We start from the raw sequence: 26,181 nt of genomic DNA on the forward strand, positions 1-26,181 counted from the left end.
CTCCCCCTCCCCCCTAAGGACCTGGAAAACACGATCCGAGACATCACGTACCCTTGCACATGGGAGGCAACATACCAAACGTGAGTCTCTCACGCTCCCACAAAATCTATCTGTGCCCCTGACAATAGAGTCCCCAATTACTAATGCTCTGCTCCTCTCCCCCCTTCCCATCTGAGCAACAGGGACAGACTCCGTGCCAGAGGCCCGTACCCCATGGCTTACCCCTGGTAAGTCGTCCCCCCCCACAAGTATCCAAAGCGGTATACTTGTTTCTCAGGGGAACGACCGCAGGGGATCCCTGCACTGACTGCTTTTTCCCTGTCCCTCTTACAGTTACCCACCTATCTCCAATCTTTGGTGTAACTAATTCCCTGAAGCTGCTATCTATGACCCCCCTGCCTCCCGAATGATCCGAAGTTCTTTCAACTCCAGCTCCAGTTCCCTAACTCGGTCTTGGAGGAGACAATAATCCTCAATACTGGGGCCCCGCAAATCTGCAAACTTAGCCCCATACTATATTCCCTGTACACACACGACTGCGTGGCAAAATTTGTTTACAACTCCATCTACAAGTTTGCTGACGATACGACCAGAGTGGGCCGGATCTCGAATAACGATGAGTCCGAATACAGGAGGGAGATAGAGAACCTAGTGGAGTGGTGTAGCGACAACAATCTCTCCCTCAATGCCAGCAAAACTAAAGAGCTGGTCATTGACCTCAGGAAGCAAAGTACTGTACACACCCCTGTCAGCATCAACGAGGCCGAGGTGGAGACGGTTAGCAGCTTCAAATTCCTAGAGATGCACATTACCAAAAATTTGTCCGGGTCCACCCACGTCGCGCAACCACCAAGAAAGCACAACAGCACCTATACTTCCTCAGGCAACTAAGGAAATTCGGCATGTCCACATTAACTCTTCCCAACTTTTACAGATGCACCATAGAAAGCATCCTATCGGGCTGCATCACAGCTGGTATGGCAACTGCTCGGCCCAGGACCGCAAGAAACTTCAGAGAGTCGTGAACACCACCCAGTCCATCACACGAACCTGCCTCCCATCCATTGACTCCATCTACACCTCCCGCTGCCTGGGGAAAGCGGGCAGCATAACCAAAGACCCCTCCCAGCCGGCTTACTCACTCTTCCAACTTCTTCCATCGGGCAGGAGATAACAAGTCTGAGAACACGCACGAACAGACTCAAACTCACACATTGCAATACTGACCATCTTTACCTTCATTCTGGCAAGAGGTAAACCTGTATTTCAATTCAGCAATTATTTATGCAGGTGTGTCTTTACTAATGAAAAAGCAGTGACCAATTGGTCTGTTTTTGTGGCTTTAACCTTTGCGTTCTGTGTGGTGAGGATGGGAGGGGAGGGCATGCAGAGCAGAAATGAAGGTGATCGCGGGTCCCCCCCAACTGTAAATCTGGAAACATGAGAATTTATAATGAGAAGTCTCAATTTGTACCCGAACAGGCGCTGGAATGTGGCGACTAGGGGTCTTTCGCAGTAACTTCATTGCAGGGTTAATGTAAGTCTACTTGTGACACTAATAAAGATTATTATTATTATTATAATTTCAACAGTTCACATCTGTTTTATCACAATGGCTGCTGTGGGGGGCTTCTGTGAAATACGAGGTTTATTTTACATTACATATCTACGAGAACTCAGTTGACAACAGGCCCTGAGCTGTCAAAGAATGAACCTGACAAATTTAATAGTTCAAGTGGGCAGCACGGTAGCCTTGTGGATAGCACAATTGCTTCACAGCTCCAGGGTCCCAGGTTCGATTCCGGCTTGGGTCACTGTCTGTGCGGAGTCTGCACATCCTCCCCGTGTGTGCGTGGGTTTCCTCCGGGTGCTCCGGTTTCCTCCCACAGTCCAAAGATGTGCGGGTTAGGTGAATTGGCCATGATAAATTGCCCTTAGTGTCCAAAATTGCCCTTAGTGTTGGGTGGGGTTACTGGGTTATGGGGATAGGGTGGCGGTGTTGTCCTTGGGTAGGGTGCTCTTTCCAAGAGCCGGTGCAGACTCGATGGGCCGAATGGCCTCCTTCTACACTGTAAATTCTATGATAATCTATGAAGTGTTAAACTGCACCAGGCAATGTTTGTTCTGCATTCTGCAAGGAGTTATACTGTCTACGCTGTGGGAGAGAGAGGAAGTGTGCCAGGGTAAGAGAGAGACGTGAGGGGGGAGAGAGCGTGAGGGAGGAGCAGGGGAAGAGAGGGTTTGTGAGGGAGAAGCTGTGGGAGAGACAGGGAGGAGGAGTGGGGGAGAAAGATTGAGGGAGGAACGGAGGAGAGAGAGTGAGGGAGGAGCAGGGGGAGATAGAGTGAGGGGGGAGATAGAGCGGGGGAGAGAATGAAGGGGGAGTGGGAGTAGAGAGAGTGAGGGAGGAATGGAGGGGAGAGAGTGTGAGGGAAGAGTGGAGAGGAGAGAGAATAATTATGAGGGAGGAGCCAGGGGAGAGAGAGAGCGTGAAGGAGGAGTGGGAGAGAGAGAGAGCATGAGGGAGAAGCGAGGGGAGAGAGACTATGAGGAAGGAGTGGCGGAGACAGAGAGTGTGAGGGAGGAGCAACAGGAGAGAAAGTGTGAGGGAGGAGCTGGGGGAGAGAGTGTGAGGAAGAAGTCGTGGGAGATGATTAGATTCTGGCTTGTTCGAGATGGTCATTACCTGACACTTGTGTGATGCGAATGGTACTTGCTACTTTTCAGCCCAAGCATGAATGTTGTCCACGTCTTTCTGTATATGGACACAGACTGCTTTAGTATCTATGATTGATGCTGAACATTGTGCAATCATCAGGGAACATCCCCACTTCTGACCTTAGGATGGAAGGGAGGTCATTGTTGAAGCAGCTGAAGATGGTTGGGCCTAGGACACTACCCTGAGGAGCTCCTGCAATGACTTGAACTGAAATGATGACTTTCAACAACCACACCTATCTTTCTTTGTGCTAGGTGTGACTCTGGCCAGTCTTGAGTTTTCCCTCGATTCCTGTTGACTTCAGTTTTGCCAGTGCAGCTTGATGCCACACTCTGTTAAGTGCTGCTTTGCTGTCAAGATCAGTCGCTCTTGCTTCACCTCTTCAGTTCAGCTCCTTTTCCATGTTTGGACCCAGGATGTAATGAGGTCAGGAGCTGAGTGGATCTGGCAGAACCCAAATGGAGCATCAGTGAGCAGGTTATTGGTGTGATGGTGCTGCTTGAAAGCACTGTCGATGACAACTTCCATCACCTCACTTCTTTATTTGTTCATGCAACGTGGGTATCGCTGGCTGGGTCAGCTTTTATTGCACAATTGTCAGAGGCAATCTGCTTCTTAACAGGTATGGAGACAGAGAACCTTTCGTCAGAACTGGAAAAGTTAGAAATGCAAGTGGCATTGAACAGGTGAAACAAGGGAGGGTAGCCTCAAGAACAAAAGGGAAGGTCTGTGATAGGGCAGAAGGTCGGCACATTGAATGACATTGAATTACCCCATTTGGAGTATTGTGAGCAGTTTTGGGCCTCGTATCTCAGGAAGGATGTGCTGGCCTTGGAAAGGGTCCAGAAGAGGAACGGTTGAGGACTCTGGGTCTGTACTCGTTGGAGATTAGAAGGATGAGGGGGGGGATCTTATTGAAACTTACAGGATACTGCAGACCTGGATAGAATGTATGTGGAGAGGATGTTTCCACTTGTAGGAAAAACTAGAACCAGAGGACACAATCTCAGACTAAAGGGACTATCCTTTAAAGCCGAGATGAGGAGGAATTTCGTCAGCCAGAGGGTGGTGAATCTGTGGAACTCTTTGCCGCAGGAGGCTAAATCACTGAGTGTCTTTAAGACAGAGATGCATAGGTTCTTCGTTAATAAGGGGATCAGGGGTTATGGGGAAAAGGCAGGAGAAAGGAGATGAGAAAAATATCAGCCATAATTGAATGGCAGAACAACTCGATGGGCCGAATGGTCTAATTCTGCTCCACGTCTTATGGTTGTAAAAGAGTTGCCATCTGGAAACAAAAAGAAAAGAAAAGCTAGACTAAGACTGAAACATGCACAGAAAGAAACAAAATGGGTGCAGAAGCTACAGTCTGAAATTGTTCAACTTAATGTTGAATCTCGATGGCTGCAGCAAGATAATCAAAAGAAGAATATTCCTTGAGCATGCATTAGGTGTCATTGAAAACTGCAGCAGGCCGAGAACAGAGAGATCAACGAGATGGAGAATTAAAACCTATTAAATTTCTAACTTTTCCCAGTTCCGATGAAAAATTATTGACCTGAAATGTTAACTTTGTTTCTCTTCATAGATGCTGCCTGACTTCATAGAATCCCAACAGTGCAGAAGGAGGCTATTCGGCCCATTGAATCTGCACTGACACTTCGAAAGACCATCCTACCTCGGCCCAATCCCCCATCCTATTCTTCCAAATCCACCCGAAGGGGCAATTTAGCATGGCCAATTCACCTAACTTGCACATCTTTGGACTGTGGGAGGACGGAGCACCCGGAGGAAACCCAAGCAGACACGGGGAGAATGTGCAGACTCCACACAGACAGTGACCCGAGGTCGGAATCGAACCTGGGTCCCTGGGGCAGCATTGCTAACCACTGTGCTGCAATACTTCTGAGTATCTCTAGCATTTTCTGTTTCAGATCTCCAGAATCTGCAGTATTTTGCTTCTGTATCTTTCTTTTGTTGTGTCTCGAAATAGTGTGATTCTTCCATTGTTGAATGTTGACACACTGTTTTGTTCATTCAAAGTCACTTATTCCCAGACAATACAAATTATCATGATCACAGCATGTATGACAATTGCATGATTCAAATACATCAGTACATATAGATTGTGATTATGTTTGTATGGGAGGTGGAGGTTGTGAGGATTTGGTTTCAGGTCGACTCCCCTCGAGGGAGAGAAAGACATCTGCGAGTCAAGATGTATCAACAGGAAAGAAAAGCAGAAAACTGAATCCTGATTATACAATGAGATAATTACAGTTATTGCCACACATGAATTTACACATTTATAATGGGAAAGTGCTTATTTAAAAAGGAGGGCAACATGAGTATTAAGAACAGTATTTAAGATTCCTTGGAAAATTAAAAAAATGAATGATAAAAGTCAAGAGACCAATGGTCAGATATTTGTTACTATATAAACACCAAGAATATTTATTAAGGAGAATTCTTTTCACGAAAGACTTGAACAAACATTTTCATGAGCTGCTTCATATGTCCAGGGATATTGAATTCCATTTATCTGGGCCAGTGTGCCTGATTGTTTTATATGTTGAAGCAGTTTTTGGATTGAACAGATGGACGTTACAGGAATTTCTGGTCGGGTTCCTTGTGAATGGCAGAATGCAATTGAAACATTTTGTCTAATGAAGATGGTAATTGATTGGAATGAAATTGAAACATAGGGAGGCCATTTTGTAAAAAAGGTACATCTTCAATCTACAAAGTCTTAAGGTGACTATATAATCGGTCAGTGTTGTCAAAGTGACTTGCACCGTGCACAAATTTGTGTAGCTTTGTTCTGTAATAGAAGAACAAGATAGGTTTTGATTTGTGATCTTTCCATATGTTGTTACAGTAGGTTATAAGCAGCAAAAGAATAGAATGATATACAATAAATGATATTTGTGTTTCTTAATCATTTCTGTTATAAAATTGATCAGCTTCATCTCAGTAACTGATGTCAAGCATTTTCCTTCCATATCAGACAATAACATTTCCTGTGTCTCCCCCGAGAATTCAATAATGATAATCAGATTTCAGTTACAGCCCTAGGACTTTCTGTTGCCAGAGAAACCCCTGATAACAACCACCAAATATCAAATAGGTTTCTAACTGTTCGTAAAGTGATCTGCAGCAGCCGGGTCTGACACAAACACAATTAAGTTGTTAAGAATTAGGTTTCCAAGCTCTTCCTCACAGATTAATTCTCCTGCCTGGCATTACACAGGTGTTGCCTTCTTTGCAATGAATGTCATAGGACGCCTTTGAATGAGAAAGGAAGCATTCACTTATATTCAATTTAACTGGAATATCTTACAATTTGTGAACATTTCCATGAAACTGACAGGATTATTCAGCACTTGCTGTGTGCAAAACATTTACTCTGTTCAAGGGGGAAAAGATGTCAGATCTTCAGATTCTTCCTTGTCTTAGACATTGTTTTCTCCCAATGCTGACGCAGCACAGGTTAGGTGCCAGTCTGTGCTCTAACTAGAAAAAGATGTTAATCCAGCTCAACACTGATCCCAAGAAAACAATTCCTGCCGACTGAATGTGTCACTTCCATTTGTTTCTGCCCATTCTTTTGATTTTTTTGAATTGAGAAACATAAATGAATACAACATTTTGGTCAGTGAGCACTGTGCAATCTTGTCAGTTTAAACTGCGGAGATACCTACATTTCAAATCAGTGACAGGAGGGATGAAGCATTTATCTTGAACTGGAATCAAACTTATCTGCCAGGAATGAATGAGCAGTATTACATCACACTTGGCCCTTCAATTTCCTTTGTTGAAGGCATGCAGATTGTTGTTTGATAACACAAGTAATAAAGGAGTAATTCATCAGAAAGAGCATTTGAGAGTTCTTTAAGATCCAGCATAGAGAGGGCTTTATGGAGATAATTGCACAATTCTTTACTCCCAGTAGATTTAGAGATAGGGCAACACCACTGAATCCTCAATTCTTCAACCTGTGTTGTACTAGGATAGTTGCACCTTATATGAAGTCTAGAACCTAGATGTATACAAGTACTCAGTTTCCCATTTCTGTCACATTAGTAACAGTAACTTCCCATTGTACTTTTATGTAAGTAAATTCCCAAGACACTTTACAAAGGAGAAACAGTAAGAGAAAAATGAGTAGACATAGCTCAATGAACGGTTAGGTAGGTTAGCTCTGTGGAGTTTTTATACGTAGGGGAGAAAATAGCTAGGCAAACAAGTTTACAGTGAATCTAAGTAGAATCTAAGAAGCAGAAGCTCCTACTGAATGTAGAGCATAGATTCTAAGGAGCAGAAGCCCCTACTGAATGGGGAGTTTACAGGAGGAATTGAAGGACCATTGGGAGTGGCCTAGGAAATAGAGCTAGAGCAGGTTGCAAATATTGAGTGGGACAATGCTATGTTGACTTGTAAACAATGTTTTTTTGAATTTGGAGAATGGGAGAAGAGGGAGCCAGTGAAGGTTGTCTTGATAGGGAGATATTAGGATCTTGTGTCCAGAAATGGGCTGCACAATGTAGCAGGTAATTTAGGAGCTAAAAAGATTGCTAGCAGCAGAGGCAGAGGGATATGCGCACAGTCTGAGTTATTGCCTCATTCATTCTTAACCTTGTTAGTGGGAATACACAGGATGCCCGCTTCAGCCAGGATGATCCACTCAAGATCCATTGTCATTCAGGACATCCTTGTTTGACCAGCCATATTCCATCACAGAGTCTGATGACCTATTTTTCCATCAATGGAAGGTTAGTTGCATATGAATGGCATGACTCTGATCTCTGAAATCAGACAGCACAGATAACGATAATAGATTTGAGCCTTGCCACCTGAGACGAGAACCTTTATTTGAGGGGGTGGGTGGAGCTTAGAGAGAGAGAGAGCAAGAAAGAAAGCTGTTCTGAACAGTTACTAGGGGCTTTTCACAGTAACGCCATTGCAGTAAGCCTACTTGTGACAAAGATTTTTATTATTTACAATTGCCTCTCTCCAAGCTGATGTGATCAGTATGAGCTTAGTTCTGTTTAAAAACTCTGTTAACTGATAAAAATATCTTCAGTTTTTTAAATCCCTTGCTTCATCTTTTTTAAATAATGGGTAATAGAAAAGTTATAAGAACAATTTTCAATGTAAATGGAGAGTCAAATGTGAATAATTAATGTTTGCAGCAGCGGTGGTGCCTCTGCCAATGAAAGAACTGAGGATATAAAACACCATGTAAGCTTGTGTAATAAGACCATGTTATTAACCAAAATTGTTGGAAGACATTCCTTTTAGCACATTTCAAATGAGGTGATGCCAAAATTGCTGTTTATTTAAATTAGTAAACAGCATTGTTTTCAGAAATGCAACTCTAGTTGTCATCCGCATAAAATTTTCACCTTTCCACAGCCCTCAGCTGAATTTACCATTAGATTTTGTATCTAACAGTGACCAAAAGTAATTAGTAACCTGAAGCTACTGGAGGAATCTTCAATGAGCTGGCATTTCTTTGAACAAAAAAATGCTTCCTAACAGAGGTAAAAATGTAATGTTTTCGACAATAACAAACTGCCATTGAAGCTATCAGAGCTCTCAGCATAGGAGACTGTACTGCAATGTTGATGGAGCTAAACACTCACTCATTCTCTGTTGAACACAATAGTCTCCATGCTCTATGTAAAACCCCAAAAAGGTTGGAGTCGGACTCTTAGCCATTGTGAACAGGTTTGCTGGAAGGCTGCTCAGTGTATCTCGCATTTTCTGGTCTCTGCCCCAATGCTCATCAGCCTAGTTCAGTCACCTGGACCTCAAAGTTAGCAACTGAATCCGTTGTATTCAAGCTCGTTTGTGATCCTGTTATCTGGCAAGGAGAAACTCAAGGCATCCTCATTCTCCTCCACTAATGTCTATGCACGAACAACACTGGGGCTGGTGATTCACCATGTACTGACCCCTCTAATCTATCCTCGAAAGCAGTGTTTTTCAAACATTTTGTCCCGGGACCCACTTTTGCCAACTTGTCGATCTTCGGGATCCACACTGGCCGACCTTCGTAACCCACGCCGGCCGACCTTCGTGACCCACGCCGGCCGACCTTCGTAACCCACGCCGGCCGACCTTCATGACCCACGCCGGCCGACCTTTGTGACCAACGCCGGCCGACCTTTGTGACCAGCGCCGGCCGACCTTCATGACCCATGCCGGCCGACCTTCGTAACCCACGCCAGCCGACCTTCATAACCCACGCCGGCCGACCTTCGGGACCCACGCCGGCCGACCTTTGGGACCCACACCATGTTCGCTTATCTTTAATGTGACAGGTGAGTTTGCTTGACCCTCACAATCTCACTCCATGGGTTTTGCATCCTCCCTCAGGCTGAGTGAGACAGGAGGAAGTAAGTGTGCCCCTGGTTGCATTGGCCCAGAGTAACTGGAACACACATAAGAAAGACATTCTCTCTCTCTCTGTTTGCCTCATTCTGCTCCCGATCCCCCCCTCACCCCCAGCCCCCGCTGTGTCTGGGCTATCCATAATCATTTATTTAGGTTGTGTATTTCACAACTCATTTGTTAACTTTACATAACTGCGGCAATAGGAGGGGAAAAAAATGAAAAAGAGATAAGAAGACTGGCAGAATTGCATACAGATATTTACATCAAATTGCTTTCCTTTCTGCTGTGGCCTTGCCCCCCCCCTTTGGGCAGCGTACCATTGTTGCAATTCCTAGGTTGGCCCAGGCACGTATTTAAAAATGTCGATCTATCTTTGGTCCCTTGTCCCTCTTGTTTTCCTTGTGTGTCCTCACTCCACCTACCCCCGTTCCCCCCTCCCTCTCGAACCCCTCACATCCTCTTCCCTTTTCATCTTTATCCCGTGACTCGCTTGTGTCTCCTCCTCCCCCACAATTGTGACGCGGATGCAGGGATCTTACAGCAAGATCTGGGCAGGTTGAGCCAGTGGGAAATCAATGGCAGATGCAGTATAATTTGGATAAGTGTGAGGTTATTCACTTTGGAAGCAAAAACAGAGAGGCAGATCACTACCTGAATGGTTGTAAATTGGGAGAGGGGAGTGTGCAGCGGGACCTGGGTGCTCTTGAGCACCAGTCGCTGAAGGTAAGCATGCAGGTGCAGCAGGCGGTAAAGAAGGCAAATGGTATATTATATTACATAGATTATGTGTTAACTAAACTAAAATAAATGTAATTTCAACTTGTGAGTAATGCATAATACTGTTCCAGTTTTCACAGGGTGAGATCTTACTCTTCCACCCCTTATCTCAGTATTATTCTTTGTCACTTTCTTTCTCTAGCCCTTGAGTGGGGTGATCTGTGAAGAGGGAAAATTCACTTCTCTGTTTTTGTTTTCTATTCCAGTTTATTCCATAATCCATGGTAACTTGAATGTGATCTCTGAATAATTGGATTGATACCCCTTTCTCTCTGACACCCCTCACTTGCATATCATCTCACTCAAATATCATTCAAAATAACATCATGCATGGACTTGAACTATTCTCCAGCTCTCCAAATTGTCTATGTCCATCTTGTGAATATTCCTCACCAGGTTTATTTGCTACCAGGTCTTTACTTGTTCTCATCCAAATAATTTACCCTCTCACTTCAATTGTGCTCATTTCGACAGGTATCAACGTGTTTGATTCCATCCCAATTATTTTTAAGTCAGTTTCTCTATGGAATGTGTGTCAGTGCCTTGATCGCTTAATGATGTTGTTTCACTCTGTTACGCCATTGACCATTTCCGGCAATGCTGTTTGTCAAGTAGTGTGCACGCATGGGACCTGCTCTTCAATGCATAATAGCAAGCCTGCCTATTAGTCACTTCACACGCAATTCATCTGCACACGTACGCAGTGCCCTCAATGTCATACCACACATTTGTGAACCTTTTGTGATCTTATTAAAAGATTTCAATGTTGTTGCTTATCTCTCCACATATGGTCCAGATGCCTTGGATGGTGGCCAGAGTATCAAACTTTGTTCTCTTAAAGAAAAGCATAGACAAGGACACAAGCATTACCAAGAGAACGTTTGTCAATTTACTAGCCTCCTTTATTCCGTCCCCTTCATATTAATGCCAGATTGAAATATTCCATTGAATTGCACCCAATATTCCAATTCCCATTTCCTGTCTCAATTGTTTCTCAACCATGAGCCCTGGAGGAATCTTTGCAGTCCAATAAAATATATTCATGTTTAAAACAGAAATCAAACATTTTCATTTGATTTCAGGCAGTATCATTGTGATTGTTTGTTCTTTGTCTTAACTTGCATCTTTTTTAAGGTAACTTGCAAAACTATATTGTCTGTCTGCATCCCAGAATTGTCCCAAATTCAAACAAAAGTTTCAGATTTTTATTAAAGTTCAATTCATCTCTTCAAAAGAGGCTTTGTCCACATGTACATCGATACTGCCTAAACTGTGTCTGGGTTTATTTTTATTGTCTTCTTAAAACCCCTTTAAATGTCAGTTTTTTATTCGCCCCTCATCATCGTCGTTCTCGTTACCCGTCAAATAGATTCCACTTTTAATTTTGTCCCGCCCATCATGTCCTTGACTCTTCATTGACTACGATGTATCCCATTGACAAACAGGGTCACCATGGCCTCCTCTAACCCTCTTCTCCTGCCCTGCTCACTTCCTCAGCTCCAATCTGCACATACATGTTCTTATCTTCAATGTTCATATATCCCACTTGGTTGTTCCTCTCACGCTTAACTACTGTAACTCACCCATTTAAGTAATAGACACTCCCCTTAAGCCCTTCAAGCATCTGAGATCATTTTCAATCTTCCCATGTTCAAAATCTGCACTAAGGGGTGTTCTATGTGGATTTCCTATATCCAACAGCAACTGCTGATTGTCTGTTGGAGTAACAGACTACAGATCACTTATAATCATCATATTGTTGGGTCAGTACAGCAGTGTAGTGATGACGAATGTGATATAAAATAGTTACTTTAGAGATACTAGTTAATGTAATGTAGAAATAAGCCACTTTGATTCTGGCAGTTAGGGACAAAGGGGTTTGAGACCGCATGGGAAAAGCAGGAAGAGGTGTGTCTATGAGAGTGATGCTGCATTGATAGGGGCCAGAGAAAGGGATTGGAAGTGAGCCAATCAGAATAGATCAAACAGGTCAGGAGGGACATAGGCTGACCTATGGGCGTCGAGTATGTGAAACTTGATACCATTTGAATTGATTTGCAGAGATCCCTTTCTCTCTTTGTTCAGTCGTTTTTCTGGAGCTTAAGAGGCTGGATGTCTCTTATGTTTCTGTAAGATGAATTAAGCTTGCAAGCTAAATAAATAGCTTATTTTTACGTGCGAATCCATCTCAACTTTTATTGAGGCCGGACTGACAGAGAAAGAAATTTGGGGATCTACAGTGATTCCCATTATTATGGCCATGTATGGCCAAGGGTGCAAGTAAAATCTGGAAACCACAATGCTGGCTCTGTTGCTCGGATTTGTCTAAGACTAGTGAATGTGGCCTCGCGTTTCCCCATCAATTCTGAGACTGGTGAATGTGGCCTCGCGCTGACCGATCAAATCTGAGACTGGTGAATGTGGCCTCGCGCTGACTGATCAATTCTGAGACTGGTGAATGTGGCCTCGCGCTGACCGATCAATTCTGAGACTGGTGAATGTGGCCTCGCGCTGACCGATCAATTCTGTTGTTTACAACCTCTCACTGAATGCCCGCCCCCTTTCACTAGATTTTAAATCGGGCCGGCTATTGAAAACCTATAAATAAATTCTCAAATTCTTGGAAGCTACTGCAAATCTTGTTCCACGTGCAGTTACCTGTAAAGTAAAACACAAAAGATCCATTCTGCTTGGGCAAAATGGGTTAATTAATCAGAAATATCTGACAATTTACTTCAAACTTAAAATTTGTAATTCCCAATTCCTGTAAAAATATAGGTCTTCAGCTGTTAACAGGCAAGGGTTAATTTTCTACTCAGATGTAAAAGGGGTGAGTAAAAGTGTTCAACTGGACATCATTACGTCACCACCTCTCTTTGTTTTGACTCAAGGAGAAAATATGATCATGGGACCCGTTTTCTTTAATAATCATGACTTTACACTCCGATCTCAGAATTTTCCTGTCTTTCTTCTTGTGTCAGTTGTGTTAGGAATAATTAATTCTTTCTTGAACGTGACAAGAAGTTTTAACTCAGGATCAATCGAACACAGGATTGGCTATAATCATTTTAGATATCCTAAATTCCAATAAATCCTATTAAATTAAAATGATCTCACTCTTACATGTGTGAATTTGTATCATGATTAAAATTCCCACATGGTGATCACATATATCCTGGAATCATGCCTCTGGCCAGAAAAACATGACCCTAGGTTTGTTAGCTGTTTGCTCAAAGATTTCAATTTTGACAGAAAACACCAGCACTTGAAACAGACACACATGAATATCATTCACACCCAAGCAGCAAAACATATCAAATACTTTAAAACAACAAATGAATCACATCAATGTCCTTTTGTTTCTATTGTAACATGCCATGAATGTCTGTAATTAAAAGAAACTCCAAACATGGTTAATTCCCCATAAAGATAAACCTTACCGCTAACGTGATTCTACAACACCCACATATTCATTTGCTCATAAAGTTCAAACAGTTAATCATTTCTGCTTTTAACTGCTGTCATTGAGTTCTTATAAATCAACACTTAAACCTTATATTGAGTAATTTAGCTACATGTTTCTGGGCAATTTAAAAATCAATTAATTGCCTGCTGAAATAGTTAACATCTGTGCTCCAATTTTACTTTCCTATAAAGAAATCTTAACATTTCACCTGTAACTTGTTTTGGGATAATTCAAATTGAATCACTGCCAAACTGCATCCTGACCTTGACCAGGCAACACAAGCTGGTGTTTCTCTTGTCAGGATTTGTTTGCGCATTATTATCAATTCCCAGACCCTTTTAATATCTTTCAAGGGTTTTCCAGCTAATTTCTACTCCTAAATAGTATTTCTAACCCCAAACCTGCTGGTCGCAGATCACGTCGTAAAGAGAGCTAGGGAGTCACCCGCCTTCTACACACGATCACAGATCTGCAGGTCTATTACCTCGATCTTCCAACCTGCTCTTTCCTGAGCTGTTTTACGGCTCCTGCTAACGTTAGCTTTTGTTGTTCTACCTACAAGGACAGTGCTCCACTCTTGTGGGGCATCGACCTGCATCAACAAATTAGCTATTGAGCCAAAACCCGAGTCCACCGCATTCCATCCTGGAACACGGTAGGTCTCAGGTTTAGGCTCCTTTGGTGTCTGTCCCTCTATCTTAAACATTGTGACCGAATCGTGTTCGTGATGCCAAATTTGTCTTGGCTCCAAGTGCTCTTTGTGATTCGGCCACAAACTGTGATAAAGAGAACAACGACAGAAGTTTGTCTACTTTATTGGCAAAAATAAGACAAAGATAAGGGGTCCACTGCGGCTTCGGGATTCAGATCCTGACACCTGTCGCGACTCTGGTCTGAGGTGAAGTCCAAGGAACGAGTAAAAGGACCTGATATTTATATAGTGAAGTAAAGAAGTCTAATAGATAAGCAATTGGGAAAGTCAGCAAGTTGTTGCAAATAGTTGGAGGTAGTGGCATAGTGGTATTATTGTTGGACTAGTAATCCAGAGATCCAGGATAATGATCTAGGGACCTGGGTTGGTGGTGAGATTAAAACTCAATAAAAGTATTGGAATTAAAAAGTCTAATGATGACCATGAAACTTACCTGTGGATGTGCCTCTGCATTCCGGGGTTTCCCTTTGTTCGGGGCCCATCCACCATGAGGCTTGGCCCTGCGCTCTGGGGTTTCCTTTTGCCCAGGGGCTACCCAAGATGGCTGCCAATTGTGGGTACACAAGGTCTGCCCCAATTTCCTGGTACACATGGATCAAGTGTCCCTCCCATTTACAGGACCTTTCCCAGTTCAGGATCTTTTCCCAGTCTTAGTACCGATGCAGTTTCATAATGATGGCCCACAGCTGTTCCCCGGCCTTGGGCTTTGGCTGGAGTGACCTGTGGGCTTTGTCCACTTATGGGGGGTTGGGGTAACTTTTCCCTCCAACCAATTTTCCCAGAATCTGGGCCACGTACTCCGTAGGGTCCTTGGCCTCGGTGCCCTCCTGTCGGCCAACGTTGAGGAGGTTTTAGCGGCGCAGTCGATTTTCTTGGTCTTCTACCTTCCCCCTTAGTGTCCGCTACGCTGCCACCAACCTTGTCATTTCTGTCTCCAGTGAGATGATCCGATCGCTCGAGATGGTCGTGGCCTTCTACAGCTCTCTGATCATCACCTGCGTCTCTAGACACCGCTCCGCCTTTCCCAGCGCTGCTTGCAGGATGACCAGCGCCTCCACTACCACCACTTTCACCATCGCCATTTAAGATGATGGCGTCCTTGAGCTCTTCGAGTTCCTGTGTTTGGAATTCGCTCTGTTCGTTCATCAGGAGGTAGCCCGGCAGATGTTCCAGCGGTCCATCCCGTTTGGGTGTGGCCGTAACCTCGTCGCCTCACATATTTATCATCACCTCAGTCTTTCCCAGCTTTCACTGCCTCTTCGACTCCTCAGGTTGTTGTTGCCTGAAATGTTTAGTTCGTTGTGGTGGTGTTGGAGGAGTGTGGGTGGGGGTGGGGGGCTTCCCGGGTTTAACAAGCTATTTTGGGTTCAAAGTGCCTAATTTTGAGTTTCCAGGGGGAACATTTTGTGCGTCCACTCAGCACATCCCCGTCACCGGAAACCCATCGCCATTTTGGTTTCACTCGCTTCCTCTATGTAACTCTGCATCTCCCACCATCTCTGATTGGAACCTGTGCCTGTGCCAATATTTTCCCTTTTCAGTGTCTCTCTTATGAATTGCAAGTCTCTTTTCTTCTGGGTTTTTCCTAAGGTATGACTCTTTTTTCCCATTTTTTCCTATTTCTTCCCTTTACGACCAAGAATATATTGTTTCCCTTGTTTCTCTCTCTGTTCCTATCTGACCCGGCCACTGCCTCTCTCCTCGATCACCTCTCTTTTTTCCCTGTTCACAAACGACTCTTCAATTTTCTCTCTGTGCCTCTGTCCACAGTTTTTGTTTTCCTTCCCCCAGCATCATGTCTGTCTCAATTACTTCAGTGTAATGTCAAAATAGAATTAGAGTTAGAAAGAACGTAGGGAGATTGAGACAGGAGATATGGAGAAGTAGTGATATTGATACAGAGAGGCAGAAGTTAGCCTTTTCTTTTTGATAATACAGTACCTTGGGATGCTTCAAAACCTGCCTGTCACATTTTAACTCTCTGTAAATCCATCTCTCTCTTTTATGATGTTTAGCGTTGGAAAGATTCACAACAGTTTATTTATAGTAAGGCTGCGGAGTTAAAATTAAGACTTTTTTTGTCCTGTGGCTCCAGAAGTGACCTTCAGCGCAGTAAAAGGCAAATGAACCCGTTGCTTCCAAGAGCAGGATCATACATCAGTATCGTGAAATTATTCTGAATCCTACGCTCCTGAAACGAAAGAGATTGCAGCTGATTGGCAAATGTGGCCAATGATGTGGAATTAAAGCTAAACAATGATTAATACCTTAAAAGTCATCATCATTGCTGCAGATGTGTTGGAGGTGAGCTCTTTAAGTTCAAAACAAGTGGCACAAGTTGTAAAAGTTTTTTAAAATCATTTTTTACGGGATGTGGGCATCACTGGTTGGCCCAGAATTTGTTGCCCATCCCTAGTTGCCCTTCAGAAAGTGGTGGTGAGCCACCTTCTTGAACCGCTGCAGTCCTTGTGTTGTAGGTACACCGACAATGCTGTTAGGGAGGGAGTTCCAGGATTTTGACCCAGCGACAGTGAAGGAACGGCGATATATTTCCAAGTTAGGATACTGAATGACTTGGAGGGGAACCTCCAGGTGGTGGGGTTCCCAGGTATCTGCTGCTCTTGTCCTTCTAGATGGTAGTGATTGTGAGTTTGGAAGGTGCTGACTAAGGAACCTTGGTGAGTTCCTACAGTGCATCTTGTGGATGGTCCACACGGCTGCTACTGTGCATTGGTGGTGGAGGATTTGAATGTTTGTGGAAGGGGTGCCAATCAAGTGGGCTGCTTTATCCTGGATGGTGTTGAGCTTCTTGGATGTTGTTGGAACTACACTCATCCAGGCAAGTGGACACTATTCCATTACACTCCTGACTTGTACTTTGTAGGTGGTGGACAGGCTTTGGGGGGGTCAGGAGGTGAGTTACTCGCTGCAGGATTTCGAGCCTCTGACCTGCTCTTGCAGCTACAGTATTAATATGGTTAGTCCAGTTCAGTTTCTGGTCAATGGTAACAGCGGGATGTTGATTGTGGGGGATTCAGTGATGGTAATGCCATTGAATTTCAAGGGGCGATTGTTTGATGCTCTCTTGTAGGAGATGGTTATTGCCTGGCACTTATGTGGTGTTAATGTTACTTGCAGCTTGTCAGCCCAAGCTGAACTCAATGATGAAAGCCTAGTAAAGAAAAGCAACTGTGGCTTTGATCAATAGGCAAGTGAAGATATGTGACCTTCTGCCTGTGTGTGTGATGTAGAAGTACCGACTTAGTCCGACAGAAGGAAAATGATGAAACACAACAAGACAGCAGCAGGTGAAAATGACCAGTGTGATAACTTTTGAAATGATACCAGGAATAAAAAGAAGAGTTGAAGATTCTGAAAAAGTAACAATAAACTAGATTTAAGAAGTTCTACAGAACAGGCTTTGTCGCTGCAGCAATGATGGAGACTATGGTTGTAGGATTCAGTGTGTATATTGAACTGAGGTCCACATTTGTTGATTGTGTAAACTAATGAAACACTCCAGCTAGATAATTGGGCCTGAATGTATCCTGTGTGATGTCAGGTGTTAAAGGTAGCTTAATTGTATTATTAAGGTTAAGGATATACAGGTGGAGGTCATTGATTGATTACATATAAAGTGGACTTATCCCATGCTCCTCATCGTCAGTCACCTGGTGCGGTGGAGGCAAGGGGGTGAGGATTAGAGGAGGACCTCCTCGTAAGCCTGCTCCTTAGCCTGGTCATGTTGGCCTCAGACAGCCCGGGGGGGGGGTCGTCCGACCTGACTGTCTGCCCCTCTACCGCTGATGCATTGACGGCCAGGGGGCCTTGGAGAGGGAGCACACGATGTTTAGCAGCACACCAGACATTGTGTGACCGATGGGCACTGTGGGAGCTGGGGTGCATCATCACCCCGGAAATATGTTTTTGTTTAGTTAGTTAAGTTTCCCTTTGATGTTTTGTTTTTGTTACAGTGTCTGGCAGGGACTGCCACCCCTTTCATTTCTTTAATTAATTGTTTTTTCAAAAAGGTTATAAAGAGAGACTTCTCGGAAACTGGGTATTGTGGGCATGCACCTGACCTGAACCAAGAGGTGCAATCAGGTAAAAGTGCATCAGGAACTTGTTGTGCACATGAGATTTTTTCCCAAATCCGAACGGTTGTGTGAAGTTATATTGGGATGAAGGTTTCCTTCTCAGTACACATGATGAGCCCTCTGATATTCTCGTTCTCACTACGTCTCCACACGGACTCAGCATGTTCTATGATGTTCATTGTAAGTTGCAATTTTTTGTTGCAAATATTTGGAACTATTAGAGCATGATCACCAAATTATCACATTGCCAAGCTAGATATAGCCACATCTAATGTACCCGATTTACAGTTCCAGTCACAGAATCATTGTTTTTTTCACATACTGTATAATGAACTTTGCACATCAATAACTATTTACAGTCTTCTTAAGATCTTTCTGTGAGTTAATCCCATCTAAAATGCAGATGGCAGCTCTACAGTATGATAGAGTGGATTGGAAGCTGCACAAAGAGTCAGTTATCTTGTGTGTATCACAGCTGACACTCATTCTTTGCTCTGATCCTTACTGTAGTCCATTGCCTCTGGAGCTTTTTAAGCAACATTTGGAAATTGGTCTCAACGGCCCAGTAATCTGTCTCCATTGTGCGGTGTCTGTTAATCAAAAGCCGTTGAGCTATTCTGGAGATAATCTATAACACAGTATGAAATGGCCGCAGTGAGAGTAGCAAAGAAAACCTTATGCCCATCGCTTAGCAATACCAGCCAAAAGAAATAGGGTCTTTAAAAAAGTAATTTATCAAAAACGGATTGAAGATTCAATTGCTCAATTTGTTTTGTCCAAATAACAAGCTAAGGTGGACATAGCTGACTGAAAAATTACAAAGATCTATTCTGGCTAATATCACCCTTTAGTATCCCATTAAATTTATCAGCAAAGATTTATATTGATGTTAGAATCACCCAAGTTTGCAATAATTTGTATTATGATCATGATAATCTTTATTGTCACAAGTAGGCTTACATTAACACTGCAATGAAGTTACTGTGAAAAGCCCCTAGTCACCTTATTCCGGCGCCTGATTGGGTACACGGAGGGAGAATTCAGAATTCTCAGCTGGTACAGGACGTGAACCCGCACAGCTGGGCTTGTTCTGCATCACAAACCAGCTGTCTAGCCCATTGAGCTAAACATGCCCCTTAATCAGCCCCCTATTAGGGTTAGACATGTAGACATCAACACAATTCCCTGTGTTAGTCAGTGTAATGCTTTGTAATAAACCCAGCCACAAACAATGGGTGTTCTGTCTGTCTGTACAGTTAAAAAACAAGTGGAAGTTACCTGTCTCAAAACCCCAAAAGATAACTTGAAACATTAGTTCTCTATAGGCCAAATCCAACTAATAGTTACCACACAATACTGTTCAGGTGACCAAGTCGAGGAAAACATCTTTCCAGAGTTCAGCGAAGGCACTAAACTAACATCTTTTAGAGGAGAATATCTGAAATATGTCGTGGCTCTAAATGTTAGATGGAACAGTCCTCTGTGGCTCAGATCATAGATGGAACTGACCTGTCTGACTGTTGGTTGGAGAACCAGCCTCCCTCCCCAATGAGGGTGCCAGTCGTCATACTGTTCAGTCTCTTTGATATTCTCCTCTTGTGAATTCTGCTGTCTACATCTCTCAAATTCCCTGCCTTCAGAGGTTATTATTTGTCTAGCCCCACTCATCTGGTGAACAGTGTTTCTGATAGGGCCATTTGCACCTCAATGTTTCTGGACTCCTGCTAATCTTGTTACTGGGCAAATTGCATCTCATTACTCCTCTAGACACCTGCTGGTCTTGTTATTTTTCTGTTATTTTGTTTTTGTAGGATACTGGACAAAAACCAGGGAGGGGGGGAGCTGACTGGTGGTGATCTAACCTGAGGATCACGACACCTCAGGTGAGGGGCAAGGTTGAGAAGGCTGGGCCTTCATGAAAAACCTCAGCCGGTATGGGTTGGCCTCGCTCTGCGTCACGAACCAGCCAACTGAGCTAAACCAGCCCAGGAAGACTCGCTCCTGGAGCGATTGGACAAAGAAATAGGGATATGGTTTGTTAAAACAAACATTATTATTCACACAGTATTAACATTTCTTTAACATCACATGAGAAAATAGCTTGCAATTACCCCTTAAACAATACTATTCAATAGAGTGAATACAATACCCTTAATTGCTATCTTTATTCTCACTTAAACAAAAAAAAATCTCAGCTCTCAATCCACTGTAACTACCAGTGGCACATACGAATACTTGCTGTACAGAGATGTCCTTTCAGAAAGAGATCTCTCTTGACTCTGCTTTAAAGAAAAGATCTGGGGCGGGATTCTCCGACCCCCCGCCGGGTCGGAGAATCGCCGGGGGCTGGCGTGAATCCCGCCCCCACTGTGTCCCGAATTCTCCGCCACCAGAGATTCGGCGGGGGCGGGAATCGCGCCGCGCTGGTTGGCGGGCCCACCCCTGGCGATTCTCCAGCCCGTGATGGGCCGAAGTCCCACCGCTGTCAACCCTCTCCCGCCGGCGTGGATTAAATCACCTACCTTATCGGCAGGAGCAGGCGGCGTGGGCGGGCTCCGGAGTCCTGGGGGGGGCGCAGGGCAATCGGGCCCCGGAGAGTGCCCCCACGGTGGCCTGGCCCCCGAACCGGGCCCACCGATCCGGAGGCGGGCCTGTGCCATGGGGGCACTCTTTTTCTTCCACCTTCACCATGGTCTTCACCATGGTGGAGGCGGAAGAGACCCCCTCCCCTGCGCCTGCGCGGGGATGACGTCAGCTGACGCTCCCGCGCATGCGTGGACTTACGCAGGCCGGCGAAGTCCTTTCGGCCCTGTCTGGCATGGCACCAAAGGCCTTCCACGCCGGCCGGTGGAGAGGAAACCACTCCAGTGCGGGCCTAGCCCCTCAAGGTGAGGGCTTGGCCCCTAAAGGTGCGGAGACTTCCGCACCTATGGGCGGCCCGACGCCGGAGTGGTTCCCGCCACTCCATCACGCCGGGACCCCCCGCCCCGCTGGGTAGGGGAGAATCCCGCCCCTGACTCCTGACATACCCATGCAGAAACTCTGGCTGTAAGTTTTCAGAAGCTCCTTCTCAGCTTGTTTCAGCTCTCACTTTTTCTCAGACAAGTCTGCACTGCTTTAAAGATTGTTAATCTCTTTTAACTGAACTACACTGAGAGCAAAACTGCTTCACCTCTGGACACAACTTCATTCAGCTCATTTCTGTAAAATGTCTGATGCCTTAGCTCCACCCAGCAATGACATCATCTTACCAAGCTGAAAACTAATAAACTCCACAGGGAATCCCCGTAATCAAAACAAAATTCAATTAATCCAACCTTTTTATGATGCGTTAATTGCACCCCTGGCTCTGAACCTTTTAAACCAAGATTCTTTAAAAACATGACTGCAGCAGTCACACGCACACTAACCCAGGCTTTTAACCCTTACTGCACCAAATACCTTCAATACAATACAGCTGAAATTCTTACATTCATCAGCCCAACATTGCCACAATTTTACAGTTTGACGAACGAGGCCGAGTGAGGTGAGTATGGCTCAAGGACACCCGAACAAGTAATTTGGGGTGTTGGCAGGGTCTGGAGGCCGCTCGGCTGTGCAGGAAATGAAGGTAAGTGAGGCCCCGGCTGGGCGTTCCTCACCAAGGCCCAAAAAATACAAAGTCCCAATTGATAGAGGGGTACTTCTTGGCACAGCAGGCGCCAAGAAACAACTCGCTGTTTGCGTGCACAATGGGGCTCTTTTTACTTTATCAGACTCTGGGACAGCTTACAGTCCCATTCTTGTCCACTGCAGCTTCTGGCGCTGCTGGGACTAGAGAGCTCCCTGGGGTGGGACATCCAGCCGGGTGAGGGGTGGGGAAATACATTCGCTGTCAACTCATTGGATGGCGGGAAGAGAAACCCTACCAACCACAAAATCCTGGCCATAGGTGATTTTCTTCTGTTGCTTTTCTCCAATCAGATTGCCCTGGGACTTTGTGCCTTAATTTTGGCACGTCTATTCTTTGGAACAATGGGCTTCCAATTGGGAACAGCCTTTTACTTCTTTTCCCCCATGAGGAAGTGGAGGATAAACAGACAGAGAATGCTGAACTAGAGGTAGATCGTGATTCCTGCCGGTAGTTCATACCTATGTACATGCAACGTTGTATGAACCTGGTAATGGCCATAAAGAAATGGCTTCAAGCCAGTCGAAAACTATGTGCAGAGCTATTCCCTCTGCTGCAATGATAGCTACAGTTAGCATGTGCTACAGAGCTGATAGCACGATGGGTATTTGAACCTTGAGTACTGTTCCGCCATATCCTCACAATGCCGCCTTGTGAGATGGGCGCTCTGGAGCATGAGGCATTTGAGTCAACGCTGATGCGGGCCACAGCCCCTCTGATGATGCCCAACCTCCTGAAAAATGGTCGGCACCCTGGCCAGGACCCCCCAGGCCCATGTGGGTACATTTGCGAGTCAATCTGAGATGGTGCAGTCACTTCCCAACAAACTCGGGCCTCTGCCATTTACGACCACCAATGGCAGGTGTGCCATCTGTTGACCGTATTCTACCAGGACCGTGGAGGTAACCGCGATTACCAGCAGTTCTCCAGTGTGTGTAGCGAGGTGGGCATTGGAGTCCCGGAGGGTCAGTGTCTGGAGACCGGAGTAAATACAGTCGGCTGACCCCGGATACCACCGCACCAGTGTCCAACTCCATGTGGATAGAATTCCGATTCACCTGCAACAAAAGCTGAATGAGGCGGACCCGAGTTGAAGTCACACATTGCGGCCTGTGATAGACCTCTTCTTTTTTGTCCATGTAGCGGACCTGGCCCCTTGGGTGGCGGCCGCACCTGGTGGGGCAGCGGTGCGGAGGGCCCTCTCTGGGCTGGCTGCACTCCAGTGTCCTACGACCAGTAGCCGGCGATGGAACCTGTACTCCAGGTCTTCGCGGTCAGGGGAGAGTGCTCTGCGGCATTCCGGGCCTCAGTGGCAGCGGCGGCCTGTGCCCCTGCAGAGAGCGTCCCACTGCTGGACTCTGCTTCCTTGGTGGGACCCGAGCGCTGCGTGTTTTGACAGTCGAGGCTCAGCACAGCCATTTCCCAGAGCTCCTGGACCCTTTGCTCCACGCTCGCACAGGAGATGGTGTTTCCACAGTGGATTGTAAAGTCAGGTCTCGCAGCGACTCGTTAAGTGTGGTGGCAAATTCACAGGTTTCAGCTCATTCCTGGAGGCAAGCCAGGAAGTCGCTGGTTAATTCTGACTGGGTCTGAGTGGCCGGATTCGCTGGACGATTAACGCCGGTTGTAAAATGTCCCTTCACTAAGGCCACCGAGTGTGAGCGACCTGGTATTTGGTGCATGCGGCTGTGTGAGGCTCTTTATGAGGCTGGACATCAGCCCACCGCAGGCCATGTGTAACACGACAGTCCGCCCGCTGTTCGACCCTGACAATCCCGTTGGTACAAAATAAATATTGCATGCACTCGACATACTGCCTCCGTCATCGACCCCTGCTTGAAATGGTTCGAGCTTATCAATGTGCGGCATTTCAGCAGATTGAGAGGCCTCTCTAGGCCGAGACCAAGTGGCTCCAATGCGGAGCACCTGGCGTCGACGGAAGCTCCACTTTATTCTCATCGCCAGTGTAGATCGCTAAAGCAGCACACATTGACCAAGAAGGTAGGAAACAAAAAAATGTGAGATTTTATTTATGATACACAAGCTCTCCGCTCCCAGAAGCGTCGCCCTCCCGACCTGCACCCTGCTCGGGTTTTGTCCCAGGGATCAAACCACCTGTTAAGGGGAAGTCCAAGCCCTTCGTTACCGGAGGGGTGTTCCTATTCAGTGAAGTCAAGGGGGATCTGATAGTCCTGATGCAGTGACCTCCTTGAGCATTATAACAGTTTATCTTCATCGACCCCCTCTCTTCCTGTTAATATCTTGGATACTTTAATCAGATCACCCTTTAACCTGCTAAATTCTAGTGAAAACAGGCCTAATTTGAGTAATCTCTCCTCCTAACTCAACCTCACTGATCCAGGTATCACTTTTGTACTTCCTCCAAGGTCAAAATATCCTTCCTAAGGTGCGGTGCCCAGAACTGCTCCCAGTGACTCCAAGTGGGGTCTAACCAGGGTTTTGTAAAGCTGCAGCATAACCCCTGTGTCTTTATATTCCAATCCTCCAGATAGAAAGGCATAATTCCATTCGCCTTTTTGATTATTTTCTGCACTTGTTACTGGCATTTTAAGGACCTATGCACCTGAACCCCCCCCCCCGCCCAGTCTCTTTGGACACCCACTGTACCTAACCTCTTTCCATTTAGAAAATACTCTGCTCTCCTTTGGACAGGGAGAGTACAATGAGTGAACAATTGTATTTTTCATAACAACCTAGTTGAGAAAAGTTAACAAGGTGACGAAAAAGGACAATGTGAACATTTATAAGGAACAAAACCAACAACAGTTGTATTTATATAGTGCCTTTAACAAAAAGATGCCAGAAATGTATTTAAAAATGAATCAGGAAATCCTGGAAACATGTTGGTCACTTTAAGTGAGAATGTCAGGGAACAATTACATCAGCAAAATCCAAGCTCTGCTGTGAAGATTGATAATTGTAACTCCAAAAACCTGGAACCCATGAACCTTGGAGTGAGGTAGGTTAAGGTAAAGGACAGTCTCTGTGGGTTGCCGGGTAGATTTTATTTGGCAGCCCACGCCACAGCTTGAGCTATAAACTCTGTCTTCACTGTTACTTTGATTTTCTTAGATCCTGGGCTTTTCCTCTTTACTGTCTGTGCAGGTACAGAGATATATAGATACATAGAAGATAGGAGCAGGAGGAGGCCTTTTGGCCCTTCGAGCCTGCTCCGTCATTCATCACCATCATGGCTGATCATCCAACTCAATAGCCTAATCCTGCTTTCTCCCCATAGCCTTTGATCCCATTCTCCCCAAGTGCTATATCCAGCTGCCTCTTGAATATATTCAAAGTTTTAGCATCAACTACTTCCTGTGGTAATGAATTCCACAGGCTCACCACTCTTTGTGTGAAGACATGTCTCCTTATCTCTGTCCGAAATGGTTTGCCCTGGATCCTCACACTGTGGCCCCTGGTTCTGGACACACCCATCGTTGTTAACATCTTCCTTGCATCTGCCCTGTCTAGTCCTGTTAGAATTTTATAAGTCTTTATGAGATCCCCCCTCATTCTTCTGAACTGCAGCGAAAACAATCCTAACCTAGTCAATCTCTCCTTATATGACAGTCCCGCCATCCCTGGAATCAGTCTGGTAAATATTTTATATTGATACCAAGTGTGATTAGGTGGTGTTCTCCCAATAGGGAGTCACAGCCACAGCAAATCTGAGTGAATGAATCAGGATTCTTCCAGTGTTCTAGCCAACAATTCCCTTCATGAACATTCCAAAAACCGAAACTGTCCGGTCCTTCACCTCCCTGGAACCCTGAGCAGCAACAATCGCTGTCATTGTACTCCCCATCAATTAATTTATCAGAAACAATTGGCAATGCTTCTAAGGCACATTAGCTGATATTATGCATTTTTCCCCTTCCTTTTTTCACACTACGTAAGGAATTTCCAAATTGCATGTCATTTTACGAAGTATCCTTTTGTGCTCTGCTCCACCCCGTCCATAACTCACAGGCACATGCTCCAACTCCTCTGAGGTGATTAACTGCATAGCGGTGCTGGGGCAGTGTGTCGCGGTGACAACATGGTGCGGTGTGAAGAAGTGAGGTTACAGTGATCTCCAGACGAGCAGAGTTTTTTTGTTAACAGTTAAGGTGATGCAATAAAATGAGAAGAAAGAGGAGCAGAGGTTTATCTTAAACTTACAGCTGCCACATGTCCTCCCCCTTGCCTGTCTCTGACATCCTCAATGATTTTGAAATGCTCCTTCCTCTTAGAAGATGAAAGTTGGATGTTTGAAGAGCTGTCACCCGTCACATTTCTCTCTCTTTTGTGTTTTGGACCAGATGTACTTGAAAAAGAATG

General features: G+C 45.1%; 1 long non-coding RNA gene across 1 annotated transcript; it reads left to right on the plus strand.

Annotated features, from left to right (window-relative positions):
- The first annotated feature begins 857 nt into the window (after positions 1 to 857).
- LOC140395953 (uncharacterized) lies at positions 858 to 6,593 on the plus strand. Its single transcript, XR_011936419.1, has 2 exons — positions 858 to 1,253; positions 4,308 to 6,593. It is a non-coding gene; the product is annotated as an uncharacterized lncRNA (long non-coding RNA).
- Positions 6,594 to 26,181: the final 19,588 nt, after the last annotated feature.

This window comes from Scyliorhinus torazame, chromosome 19, assembly GCF_047496885.1.
Source record: "Scyliorhinus torazame isolate Kashiwa2021f chromosome 19, sScyTor2.1, whole genome shotgun sequence".
NCBI lineage: Eukaryota > Metazoa > Chordata > Chondrichthyes > Carcharhiniformes > Scyliorhinidae > Scyliorhinus > Scyliorhinus torazame.